The 12,146-nt window shown below is 37.8% G+C and overlaps 1 pseudogene; it reads right to left on the reverse strand.

Moving 5' to 3' along the window:
- Positions 1-10,879: 10,879 nt before the first annotated feature.
- LOC133081729 (protein tyrosine phosphatase type IVA 1-like) lies at positions 10,880-11,600 on the reverse strand (annotated as a pseudogene).
- Positions 11,601-12,146: the final 546 nt, after the last annotated feature.

A 12,146-nucleotide genomic window follows, 5' to 3' on the forward strand; every position in this document is an offset into this window, starting at 1 on the left:
TTATTCTTTGGGAAAATACAAATTGAAATCATAGTGGGATATTTCTAAACACCCAAACACCTATCTGAATGCTTAAAATTTTCATATATATATATATATACACACACACACATATATGTATGGCCATGTATTGTCAAGAATATGGGGGATTTTGACTGTATCATTCCATTGCCTTCAAGTCTCCATTGATTCTGTTAAAATACACATTTTCTGCTAATCAATGCTCCTTTCTATGTATCTATCTTACTTGGACTTTGTAGGAATTTCTTACCAATTTTTAATATTGTCTGCCACTCTCTCTTCAAATATTTCTTTCAGTCTAATATTTATTTTTATACTTCTGGAACTCCAATTAAACTAATGTTAGAAGTTCTTAGTGTATTCTATTTATCTTACCCTTACCTTACCCCCTCTCTGTTTGTTTTTGTTTTTGTCTCTCCAAGGTTCTTCCAGTTTTGTTTGATTTTAGGATTTTTATTTGGTTCATTTTAAAATCTGCTCTGTTACTTTTATGTGGTTTGTAGTTCTTTGCCAGAGAGTAGAATCCACTCTATTTTTAAACAGATTACTTACACAGTATTAAATATATTACTGAATAATTGGCCAGGCTGAAAAATGTAAAATAGTTGAACCTCAAATCCATGAACAGAAATGGACCATCAAGGAGGCTTCTGAACCTGTCAAGATCAGACATCCAGAATTAGGAAGCTGCCTGTCAACTAAGAAATCTGTAACTCCAGATGTCTGCCAGTTCTCAAATCACATTGCTTCTGCCATAATCTGAAAACCACTGCTACAGCTGCTGGTTCTAGAACTCTGCTGTCTCTGCTATAATCCAAACCAGCAGTTCTTAACCACTGTGTTCTCAACATCTCTTTACACTCAAAATTACAAAATATCTGTGAGGTATTTTGTTTATATGGGTTTTCTCTATTATTATTGATATAAAAACTAAAACTGAGAAATTATATATTTACTTAATAAAAATATAAACAATAAACATATGTTAACATAAGTAAAATTTGTTTACTAAAAATAACTATATTTTCCAATAAAGATGTCAAGATCACCAATGGGGAAAGCATAGCCTTTTCAACAAATGTTGCTGGGAAAACTGGCTAGCAAGTTACACCCTTACCTCAAAGAACGTACAAAACTTAATTCAAAATAAATCAGTGACCTATATGTAAAAGTCAAAACTATGACACTCAAAGAAGAAAACATCTGGGTAAATCTTTGTAACCTTGGGTTCGGCAATGGATTTTTAAATATGATAACAAAAGCAGAATGATCCAAACAAAACAAAATAGATAGGGCTTCCCTGGTGGCGCAGTGGTTGAGAATCTGCCTGCCAATGCAGGGGACACGGGTTCGAGCCCTGGTCTGGGAAGATCCCACATGCCGCGGAGCAACTAGGCCCGTGAGCCACAACTACTGTGCCTGTGCATCTGGAGCCTGTGCCCCGCGACAAGAGAGGCCGCGACAGTGAAAGGCCCGCGCACCGCGATGAAGAGTGGCCCCCACTTGCCACAACTAGAGAAAGCCCTCGCATAGAAACGAAGACCCAACACAGCCAAAAAATAAAATAAATAAATAAATAAATAAGTCAGGAGCTCTTTAAAAAAAAAAAAAGCAAACTCCAGCAAAAGAAAAAAAAAAAAGATAAATTAGACCTCATAAAAATTAAAAACATCAAAGGACATTATAAAGAGCATGAAAAGACAAACTACAGAATGGAAGAAGATATTTGGATATCATATATTGGATAAGGGATTTGTACCTAAAATATAAGCTGCCATTTGTGACAACATGGATAAACCTACATCTTTTGGATTTCTGGAACCAATTTCAACATATGTTCTGGTAGGCTTCCCCACACCAATTCAATTCACGCTCTCTACATGGAGATAGCATCAGATTCCACATATAAAGGGCTTAATCCTACAAGACTGCCCCACCCACCCACATACATTTCTGGGCATACATTTCAGTGGCAAGCCCAGGTTGTTACCTGTACTTCTGACAGACTGGCTATAAATCAGAGGGTCCCAGGACCCCCTTCTTCCTTGGGTTTGATTAATTTGCTAGAGCTACCCACAGAACTCAGGAAACATTTTACTTGCTAGATCACCAGTATATTATAAAAGGATATAACTCAGGAACAGCCATACAGAAGAGATGCATAAGACAAGGTATGTGGGAATGGCTCTGATCTTCCATGCTCTCTCCAAGCCTGCCACTCTCCCCTAATCTCCATGCAGCTCTCCAAACCCTGTCCCTTTGGGGGTTTTTATGAAGGCTTCATTACATAGGCATGATTGATTCAATTACTGACCATTGGCAATTGAATTCAATCTCCATCCTTTCTCCTCTCCCCTCCCCCGAGGCCTGGAGGTGGGACTGGAAGTTCCAACCCTCTAATCACAAGGTTGGCTTCCCTGGCAACAAGCCCCCATCCTTAGGTGCTTTCCAATAGTCACCTCATCAACACAACAGAAGACACCTCTACTGTTCTCTTCACTTAGGGAAACTCCAAGGGTTTTAGAAGCTCTGTACCAGAAAAGAGGATGAAGGTCAAATATATATCTCTTATTAGAAATCACAGTATCACACTAGAGGACCTTATGCTAAGTGAAATAAGCCAGACACAGAAAGACAAATACTGTATGATCTCACTTATATGTGGAATCTAAAAAACTCAAACTAATAGGAGCAGAGAGTAGAATGGTGGTTGTTAAGGGTTGGGGGTGGGGGAATGCGGAGGTGTATGTTGGCAAAGTTGGCACAAACTTCCAGGTAATAAGGTGAATATGTGCTGGGGATCTAATGTACAGCATGGTGATTATAGTTAATAATACCGTATTGTATAGTTAAAACTTGCTAAAAGAGTAAATCATGTGTTCTCATGGCAAAACAAAACAGAAAAAGATAACTGCGAGGTGATGAGTGTGTTAATTAACTTGATTTTGGTAACCACTTCACAATATATATGTATACTAAGTCAACACTTTTTACACTTTAAAAAATAATATACAATCTAAATATGCACAAATTTTATTTGTCAATCATACCTCAATAAGGCTGGAAATAATGAAAATAAAGATGATTTCTCACTCAAAAAATAAAGCATAAGTAAAATTTTTAAAAATTCTTAAGACTCGGGGGCTTCCCTGGTGGCGCAGTGGTTGAGAATCTGCCTGCTAATGCAGGGGACACGGGTTCGAGCCCTGGTCTGGGAAGATCCCACATGCCGCGGAGCAACTAAGCCCGTGAGCCACAACTACTGAGCCTGCGCATCTGGAGCCTGTGCTCCGCAACAAGAGAGGCCGCGATAGTGAGAGGCTGGCGCACCGCGATGAAGAGTGGCCCCCGCTTGCCACAACTAGAGAAAGCCCTCGCACAGAAACGAAGACCCAACACAACCAAAAATAAATAAATAAATTTAAGAAAAAAAAAGAAAAAGAAACAAGTGTTGACAATGTAATTATAAATAAATAAATAAATAAATAAATAAATAAGTAATTCTTAAGACTCAATAATAAAGAGACAAATAACCCAAATCAAAAATGGGCAAGAATGTGAATAGACACTTCTCCAAAGAAGATATACAAATGGCCAGTAAACATATGGAAAGATGCTCAATATCATTAGTCCTCAGAAAATGCAAATCAAAACACCAATGAGATACTTCACACCCAGTAGGATGATAATCAAAAAGTCAGATAATAACAAGGATTGGTGAGGATACAGAGAAACTGAAATCCTCATTCACTGCTCATGGTAATGCTAAATGGTGCAGTCACTTTGGAAAACAGTCTGGCAGTTCCTCCAAAAGTTAAACAGTTACCATTTGACCCAGCAATTTCACTCCTAACTTTCGAATGAAAAGAAATGAAAATATATGTCCACACAAAAACTTGCACATTATTGTTCATAGCATCATTCTTCATAATAGCTGAAAGCTAAAAACCCAATATTTGTCAACTGATGAATAAGCAAAGAAAAAGTGGTATATTCAAACAGTGGAATAGTATTTGGCTATAAAAAGGAATGAAGTACTGATACATCCCACAACATGGATAAACTCTGAAAACATTTTGGCTAAGTGAAAAAATCCAGTTGCAAGATATACTATATTATAATTCCATTTACATGAAAAATCCAAAATAGGCAAATAGAGGTAGAAGTAGAATGGTGATTGCTTAGGGCTAGGGGACTAACAGGTGATAGCTAAATACTATGGGCTTTCCTTTTGAGGTGATGAAAATGTTCTAAAATGTATTGTGATGGTTGTACAATTCTGTGATTATACTAAAAAACCACTGAATTGTACACATTAAATGGGTGAGTTGTTTGATGTGTGAATTATACTTCTATAAAGCTATCAGAAAAAAATAATCCTGGAAAAAAAACCCTGAGAGCCTAAAAGGAGAGATATGCATCAACTTCATTAAATTGAATTTACTATGATGGCTTCTCAGGGCTTTACGTTAAGTTGCTCTTTTGATTAGTAAGTACATTGTGATGCTTAACCCAAAAGGCAAGTAAGCATTCACTACAGATATAGAGAGACTGACTTGTCTTTTATAGACAGGTCTATCTCAATTTATGCAAAACTCAGACGATAAAGCATTAGTTTCACAGTGATGGTGCTTACATGTTTTCCTTCTGTTTAAGTATTTGGTAGGTGCAATAACAGGCAATTGATATTTCACCATACAACCATTATCTTTGCTCATTTAATCATTGTGACCATGCTTTCAATAAAGCAAGCTGTAAAAGATACCAGTAAATTTGTTAATTTTCCATATGACTTAGTGTCTATAAACTGATAGTTCTACAAAAATTTCATTTAATTTTTCCTCAAGAAGAACTGCAATTGTATACTATACTAATATGGAGAGGCATTAACATATTCATATTTGGCACTCAATAAAACCAAGATCAATTTAGTAAGCACCAACATGGAAACAAATAGGCTCTTTATAGCTGTTAATAAAGAAAGATAATTGCTGGTTTTGATCACAGCATTTAAATTTGCCAAAGAAGTAGTAGGACAGCTTATGTTCCTCAAGGTGATGCTTTCGGTGAGGCATGTTCAAGCTCTTCAGCTCATGTATTATAAACAGGCAATCCTTTGTGTAGCTTGTGTAGCTAAAAAAACAAAACAAAAATTGAATTTGTCTTTGTGTTACAGCACATTATATACATATAAAGCACTGGAATAAAACTGTCTATCTGTCTAAATATAGACCACCGTGATGTTATGACTTGGCAAAAATGTTTTAAGGGAATGAAGAATGTGTGTGTGTGTGTGTGTGTGTGTGTGTGTGTCAGAGAGACAGAGAGACAGAGAGAGAGAGAGAGAGAGAGAAAGAGAGACAGAGAGAGAGAGGGAGACAGAGAGAATTATCTGCTCCAAACTTTCTGATATTTGCAAATAATCTTAAACATAATAGAGTTGTATCAAGATAAAATAATAGCTAATGACTCAATCAGAAGAGTACACAAATTTCTGAAGATAAAATTGAAGAGATTAAATTTGATTTTTATTTTAATTCAATATAATTATTTTCTAAAATACTAACATTTCAGAAAAAGAATACATAACTCCAAGATCCATCATCTTTCTTCTTGTATTCTTAATAGCAAAGCTCATGTGATATACTTCTATAGTTACATGGGTACTACTGTTGTAAAGAAGTAAAAGGAAATATTTTAAATTAGAGAGTATTTTTATTATAGATCTAAATAAGTATATGCTCTATAACTGTGATTCTATTTGGAGGGTTAGATAGCATGGAGAAAAGGGAGGATCATAAAACTTTTCAAAACTTAAAATACATTTGTAATTCTTCAAATAACAGATTTATCATCATAGATTCAACATTTAAACCATTGTTACATCTTTGTGTCTTACAAAGTAGCCTCTGATTGGAGCAAACTTACAATTTTGATAGATCTACCAAAAGAGAAAACACGTTTATGAAAAGTAGTTTGAAAGTACTTGCTTTCGGGACTTCCCTGGTGGCGAAGTGGTTAAGAATCCGCCTGCCGATGCAGGGGACACGGGTTCGAGCTCTGGTCCAGGAAGATCCCACATGCCGTGGAGCAACTAAGCCCGTGCGCCACAACTGGTGAGCCTGCACTCTAGAGCTCATGAGCCACAACTACGGAGCCCACGTGCCACAACTACTGAAGCCCACGCGCCTAGAGCCTGTGCTCTGCAACAAGAGAAGCCACCGCAATGAGAAGCACACTCACTGCAACGAGGAGTGGCCCCCTCTCACCGCAGCTGGAGGGAGCCCGCGCGCAGCAACGAAGACCCTACAAAGCCAAAAATAAATAAATAAATGAATAATTTAAAAAAAAAAAAAAAGTACTTGCTTCCAACTTCCTAAGTAACACAAGCTCAAACTCAAACTAATACACACAAACACTGAACCAAATATGTGGAAAAAATATGTTTTTTTCATATATATATATATTTCTGGACGTGGAGATGTGTCTAGTTTTAGCTATTTGTATATTTTTTGGTATTTTTGTAATTCAGAAAGACATATTACGTGTCCTTGAAATTTGATTTAAATATAACCTTTCAATGAAATATTTTGGAAGAATAAGATAGATGATACAGGTTGACACAATTCTGGAAAGTTGCATACTGTATTTTATATTCAGAAGGAAACATGAATTTAGCATATTAGAGAAAGACCAAACAATTTTAGTGCCTACATGAACCCAAGATACTTAAGGAAAAGAGAAAATAACTGAATTAAAGAAATCTTAAAATGTGTAAAATGCCCAATTAGTGTATGGATAATGTTAAAAGCAAAATTAAATTTGAAATTCTATGCGTTATTTTTAAATGCATTATTCATCGTTTGTGTTGTTAAATGAGATTATGATTTTTTTTTCAGTAAGACAGCTAGGTCTATCATAGCAAGAATTTATATACAATAAACTCTTATGACCCACATTTTGGACCAGTTTTTCATTGTGTTGGTGTCAATTTGTAGTCGATGTCAACTCAGATGACAAAAATAGCAGTTATGTATATGTCTATAATTTACCCCCATCAGAATCAACTGGGAAGTATTACTGCTTTACTTTGCTTATTTGCCATCAAAAAGAAAGATATGTTAGCATTTTTCAGAGTTTTGTCACTCATAATATATTAGCTGGAAAAGGTGTCACTTTGGATTTTGGATTCAGGTAAAGAAAGGGTAAGCAGTTCTTTGCAGGAAACTGACCTCAGCAGGAAGCCCCTTTCCTTGTCATTTTAACAAAGCTAGATTGGTAACTAACTTTTAACCAGGCACCCCCATGCTCTACTCATCTCCACCTGAGCACACCTTTCAAATCTTTTAATCACACAATACCTTGCCTAACGTGTCGGTTCTTTCCGTAGACCAAAAGAAGTAGGAATGAAGAATAAGTAATTAACCGATGACCAGATCTCTTCCCTAGCTTCCTCTTCCATAATCTCACAAACAAACTGTGTGACCAACTGTGTGAACAAGATAACATCTAGAGGAAGATCCCGAGGAGCCGACAAGCCTGCATGCAGTAGGGGATGACGACGACTCTGACCCTCCTATCTCAATGATTAACCGAGATCACTTCCCCCCCCCGCCCTTCCTTTAAAACTTTCATGGCCGAGCAGACTCTTCAGAAGTGGTTCTTTGGGGACACTGAGTCCACCATCTCCCCAGATTGCCAGCATTCTGATTAAAGACAACTTTCCCCTCTACCAACGCTTATGAGTTTGCTTTTGTAAGCAGTGAGCAGCAGGACCCGATTCAATCGGTAACAAAAGGAGGGAAAAGATTTGGAAAACAAAATTTCTCACGAGGAACTAGCGTGTTTAGTTCTATTAAATTATACGTAGGTAGGTTAAATATCACAGTGTATCCTAAATTTGAGTAAGGAAAGAAATACTGAAACCATGCCCCATAGAGTTAACAGAAGCTGATGACTAACAGGAATTCTTGAGCTTGTCTTATAGAAGAGCAGCTAAGGGAACAGCTTGTTAAAAACCCCTCTGCTTGTAGCCTGCCTTCACTGAGGAAGCTTGCTTTAGTTATTTTATTTTCCCTTCTTTTTCCCCTCTTTAATTACATACCTTCCCAGCTTCACGGTAGCCCAGCTGTTTTACAGGAACTTGAAGTTAGCTCTTGTCCAGTGCAAGCCAGCTAAAGCAGGTAGGAAACCGACTCCGAAACTGTGCTTGCGCAGGTGTGGGATGATGGCCTGTTGACGTCAGAGGGCCGGAAACTCCTCCCTCAGATCATGCTAAGAGACCCCACTTTGAATCTGCAGAAGCATGTAACCCAGATGCACCTGCGCAGAAAACCAATTTCCTCACCTTTTCCCCTACCTCCAATCACCTTTCCCCACGCTGAAGATCACCCTGCTTATCCCATAAATATTCCAACACCCTCCCCTTCCGGGAGGCAGATCTGAGACTTGTTTTCCATCTCCTTGCTTGGCTGCCTTGTGAATAAACTCTTGGCCGCAAACCTCGGCATCTCAGCGTTTGACTTGCTGTGCCTTGGGCAAACGGACCTGGTTCGGTAACAATACATCAGTTTTTAGACACCACAGTTTGTAAAGCTCCCATCTTTGGCTTTGGTCCTAATATTAAAACTAAACAAAGACTTGCTGACCATAGTATGGATCACAAAATATGAAATTCTTCAATCTAGGATTTTACACTGGATTATGTTCAACTGTGTTTATAACAATTATAGGTGATTGCTTTAGAGTGTCTAAATTCATTTATTTCAATGAAGTTGATTACTCTGTATTAGGCACTGTGTGAAGTGTTTACATACAGTGAAAACTGAGACATGATCCTTACCCTTTAGGAAACAATTTCAAATATATTCAAATAAATTCAAACTTTGTATTAAAGCATACTAGGTCCTGCGTACATTATATTACAGTAATAATGAGGTTCAATTAATTAATCAAATATTTTGGAGTTTTCAGCTGGTCCATAAATTATTACTTCTGCATGTCACACTTTTAAAAAATAGCTGCTGAAAGGCTAACTGTACTAGATAGCTATTGCCACAATAATGCTGCATAATAAAACATTTCAGTTTTTCAGTGGCTTAGGGTTTGGCTGATCTAGGCTTCGCTTAGCTGGTACCTAGCAGTTCAACTGGACTTAGCTACAGGTAATATATCAAGCTTAAGTCTGCTCTATGTGTATCATTCTGCAACCCCAACTAAAGGAGCAATGGATAGCTAGGGCATTTTTTCTCATGGAGATGGCAGAGGTGTCGAGGGCCAAGCCAACCTGTGATGAAATATTTCAAGCCCTTGCTTACATCACACTAGCTAACATTCCATCGGCCAAAGCAAGACACATGGCTACATACAAGTTCAAAAAGCAGGGAAATGCAGTTCAGCAACCGTAAGGCCCCGGCAACAGGGTGGAAGAATACTTATATTGAGAGTGGGGAATGAGACCAGTAATTCAATCTACCACACCATCCCTCCTTGGTATTGTCCTTTTCTGTAAAAGTTGTCTGACCGCTCTTTCCCAGGAGCAGCGATGGCTAAGTTTCACCTTTGTGCTCCTGAAGTTGTTTATCCTTACCAACTATCACTGCACTTGCAGTTTTCAAGAAGTTGTATTAATTCTTTACAAGATTGTTACCTTGTGAAGGCCATTAGAGTATCCTATCCTCCCTTGGAGTTCCGGTGCATTTCTCTTGGCCTAGAGTTTAGAAAGTATTCAATGCCCAATATTTCAACTAGTAAAATGAGATTTTTTTTTTTTATTTTACAAAAACAACTCATGTATTTATTCCTTGAAAGGTATGTCATTAATTTCCCTACTAATGTTTGTAGCCACATCATTTGGAACTGCTTTAAAGAAAAGTATGATGAATTTTGACATTTATCTGAAACAAAATATGTGTAATACTAATTTAATTATTACTCTTCTCCCGACTACAATTAATTAATTAATTAATGTTAACCAACTTCCAATTTGAATAATAGTTGCTAAATAACTTCTAATAGGTATGGAACAAAACTTTACAGGGTTTCCAGAATATTATAAGACTTACAGCTACAATTAGAAAGTATTTTAACCTTTTAAAAATATTTACTGAATTTAAAAAACATTTGGAAAAATTTTACTGGAAATATAGCCCCCCCGCCCTAACCTGCCCATTCTTTTCTCAGGCCCTCTCTGTTACGTTGCACCCCAAACTGCAAACTTCAAATTGGCTATAATTCTTCTTTGTCTGGAAACTACGTGCTTCTGTGCAACATAGACTGAACTATCAACAAGAGTTTTGTGTGTGTTTGATTTTTCAAAATGGAAGTTTTTATAACAGCACAAACATTGAGTTTATAGAAACAAATTCAAAATTACCTAAGACTTTGCACAAATCCAGCAAAATTAATGGTTGTACAAACCCTACTATATATCAGTTTGCATATGGAAGATATCACGTGAGCAGGTGTTCACATAGGCCCTACCTTCAATGTTTGAAATGACTTAAGGAATAAACCTCCTAAGGACTACATGACACTAAAAGTATACAAGTATCATCCTGGGTATTTTGGCACCTCACTACTCTAAATTTCTTGTATATTGATAAGATACAATTGATACAAATAAAAAAACACATTTTAGATATTGGAGAGCTAGAATCTTTTACTAAGTGTCAAAATAACAGGAAAGAGAGAGAAGGCTCTAATTCTGGTAAGCCTGTGGCCTGCTACAACTGCCTTCCAATGTTCCTATGCAAGCTTCATTGGACTTAGTATTTACCAAGTCTCCATTAACGGCTGAAATATATGAGGTTCCATCTCAAGTTTCTTTTCCAAGGCCATAGCATCAGGCGGCGCTCTTTCACTGGTTGAAACAACTGTATCTGGTGTTTCTGAAGCGCAAGCACATCGTAGGAAGATACTTATCCAAATACAAAAGTTGCTTGCTGTTAAAAGCTCCACATTGCTTTTGTCTTATGCATTGCACTGCATCTTCATACTTCATTCCCCCTTCAATTAAAGCTAGGGCAACCAGCACTGAAGCTCTCCCAAGACCTGCAGCACAGTGGACCACAATACAACAACCAGGATCAGAAATTTCTTTTTTACAAGTTTTAACCACTTATCAACGATCTGACTGGATGGTGGTGCACCATCATCAAAAGGCCAGTCCAGAACCTGGATGCCTTCATTCTCCAAAACGGCAGTGTTACATGTTGCTTCACACACTCTTACTGTGGTGGTAACTCTGTTCTTCTTAAGTTCCTGTAAGAATTTGCTTAAGGAGGCATTGCTTGGGCTGTGCACCATCAGAAATCTCATATTGGGACGTCCCTGGCGGTCCAGTGGTTACGACTTCACCTTCCAGGGCAGGGGATGCGGGTTCGACCCCTGGTCAGGGAGCTAAGATCCCACATGCCTCTTGGCCAAAAAACCAAAACATAAGACAGAAGCAATATTGTAACAAACTCAATAAAGACTTTAAAAATGGTCCACATCAAAAAAAATCTTTAAAAAAAAAAAAGAAATCTCATATTCCTGTTCGCAATCTCTACAGGAGCAGGGCGGTTCACCCCAGTCATGTGGAAGTAATTAAAATAAAAAAATACAGAAAAGATGTAAAAGAACTGGAGGCTACTTCAAAATACTCCAGTTTCAATTTTCAGTGAGTTGAATATGAAGTCAGGAGTAATAGGAAATGAAATCAACCTTCAAACAAAACAAAAAGTATCAATGTTTCAGTACAGTAATACTGAAAATCAGGGCACTCAGCTTTGCCCCATTCAGGTCAGAACCTTGCAAAATGGTCTCCTATTCAGTTCAGCTCTTCAATGTCCAGGTTATTCATTTTTATGGGAACCTCTCAGGTAGTAACAACCTTCTAGAATTCACTGGTCTGCACAGAGGTTGGACTGGGCCTGTCAGTAATTCCTACTGCCTCTTGGACAGTCCATAAATGTGTGACCAAGAACCGAGAGATATGTTCACTCATTGACGAATGTGGCCTAGTCAGACAGCCGGTCCCCAGGCAGAAATGACAGTGCCCCGTGCACAGCTCCGGGAAAAGCGCATCACTGACGGGGATCTACTGCCACCAGGGTCCAAAATTTGCCTTAGGTGGCCTGTAT

This window comes from Eubalaena glacialis, chromosome X (genome assembly GCF_028564815.1).
Source record: "Eubalaena glacialis isolate mEubGla1 chromosome X, mEubGla1.1.hap2.+ XY, whole genome shotgun sequence".
Classification (NCBI taxonomy): Eukaryota; Metazoa; Chordata; class Mammalia; order Artiodactyla; family Balaenidae; genus Eubalaena; species Eubalaena glacialis.